Source organism: Coptis chinensis, chromosome 2 (genome assembly GCF_015680905.1).
Source record: "Coptis chinensis isolate HL-2020 chromosome 2, ASM1568090v1, whole genome shotgun sequence".
Classification (NCBI taxonomy): Eukaryota; Viridiplantae; Streptophyta; class Magnoliopsida; order Ranunculales; family Ranunculaceae; genus Coptis; species Coptis chinensis.
The window spans coordinates 87,322,912-87,325,160 of record NC_141457.1 but is presented as its reverse complement, the minus strand read 5'-3'; the positions used below and the strand labels follow the sequence as shown (position 1 = coordinate 87,325,160).

The window sequence follows — 2,249 nt, the reverse complement described above, 5'->3', positions numbered from 1 at the left end:
TTCCACCACCAAATCATCCCCTAATCATCAATCAATCCCATAACAACATACGACGGTTTAACATCACAAAAAAACATAGTTTAAACAAAATGAACGGGGCGATTCCGTTCCTTTGGGGGCGGCGCCATTGAAACCCTTCCGAGCTTGAATAGCTCCCAACAATGTACCACCACAACCTAACATCCATCCATAAACCCCACATCAGCCAACCATCAAGATCAGACACCGGTTCAACCCATATATCTTGGCCGATACCTTCTTTGGGCTTTAGCCGCCATTAACGGGCCCAAACAAGGTTCGACAGTTCAAACCTCCATTTTTTCCGAATTTCAATGGAGTTTAACAACACGGCAGACACGACATCGAATAAAACAAAATATTAAGCAGTATAAATAGACAGAAATCTTAGACAGTATACACCGATATACGAAAAACTATAAATCCGGTGAAATAGCAAAAATAGCTACTCACCTGTATTAACAGCTCATACGAATTCCTCCGAGTCCGAGTCGTCGCGTTCCACCCTCCAGCAATCCAGCTTTTTTCCTCTGCCTCCATTTTTATTATTTTTATTCTCCAAGAACCCTATTCTCTAGAACAATGTGATTATATACATGGGTCTGAAACCCAAGCCCAACACAGACTCGGGCCCAGACATCAGGCCAGCGTATCCCAAATCCAATCTAGCCGATTTTTAAATAAATAATTTAATTAATAAATTAATAACTAAATACGTATTTTAAATACGGGCGTTACATTAGCGTCGCAACTCTGTTTTTCTCTTTCTCTTTTGATTTTTTTTCAGAAAAAATCAATTTTAATAACTGTGATTTCAAGGTTTGTGTAGAGATTTGCACGGTTTGTAAGAAGATTGGAAGAAATATTGGTGGTGTTCCTAAATCTGTTGATCTGTTTTACCAAAGCATTGAGGTAATTTTTACTAGTTATTATAGCTTGATATATATATTTTTTCTTGTTGTTGATCTGCTTGTTGAGTGTTGACTATTTTGTTTTTGATTTTTAGCTGTTAATTATTTGTTTATTTTGATTTGGACTTGAATAATTGTGTCCTGTTATCATCTCAACTTTTGTGTCTGTGGTTTGTTAAAACACTTTGATGATAACATACATGAGAAGCGAGAATATATGATTAGGAGAAATAATGTTGAAAACGAATACCCATCAAATCTAAAATTGGGAAGGGAATAGATAGTCTTGTTATGATAAAGAGAGAACGAATCTTTCAGTCAGACACCTTTTAGGCACCACGTCGATTTTCCGCAGATGTAATGTTGATACTTTTTAATCGACCAGAAAAGAGAGTGCTCGACCGGAACAACGGCCAACAAAGACCGTAATTACATAGATAACTACTCCTCGAAGTGCGCTCCTGTGCCCCGTGGGCAAGAACAAGCTTCTTTTAGGTGTAGTGTAGTCAGCATCCGTAGTTTGCTAGGTGAGGTCGTCTTTCTTTCCAGCCGCCATACGGTTCGACCGGAACAACGACCAACAAAGACCGTAATTACATAAATAATTGCTCCTCTCGGTCGAACCGTATGGCGGCTGAAAGAAAGACGACCTCACCTAGCAAACTACGATGCCGACTACACTACACCTAAAAGAAGCCGTTTCTTGCCCACGGGCACAGGAGAGCTTTCCTTTTCTACGGTGTCGGTGAGAACTACTTTAGTATCCCCGTTGACCTTCTTTTGTAGATAGAATCTTCAATGAGTGGAAACAAGACCAGACTTGCTTGCTCTGCGATCTGAGCCCTCATCTGAGCCGCTCCCATCTTTGTAATATGATGAGAAGAAGAGGGGCCTCTTTTCTTTTCCGCACCAATCCTTATTTACTAAAATTTAGTGGGGTGTATAGCTCAGTTGGTAGAGCATTGGGCTTTTAACCTAATGGTCGCAGGTTCAAGTCCTGCTATACCCAAACCTACCTTACACTCTATTATGAGTAAGGATGTGTAGTAGCGTTCAAAGATCACTTTTTGTTAGACTCGCTTCGGCGATCCTCTTAAGGTTTCATGTAGTTCCGTCAGGCTTCCTCATATATAACTTTCTATTTTGTATTTTTTTCTATTTCTCATCGAATTTCCATTTTTTTATTCCTTATTTCTGTGGTCGAAGCACCACTACACCAGGTGGTAAATTAAGTGTATCGTTAAGCAGCCTTCATTCCTACCTTGCTTTCCACACATGCCTTGCATTACGAGCGGTTGCCCTTCCTTTAGTCGAACCCTG

At 40.1% G+C, this 2,249-nt stretch overlaps 1 non-coding gene across 1 annotated transcript; it reads left to right on the top strand.

Moving 5' to 3' along the window:
• The first annotated feature begins 1,865 nt into the window (after positions 1-1,865).
• TRNAK-UUU (transfer RNA lysine (anticodon UUU)) lies at positions 1,866-1,938 on the top strand. Its single transcript has one exon. It is a non-coding gene; the product is annotated as a tRNA-Lys (tRNA).
• Positions 1,939-2,249: the final 311 nt, after the last annotated feature.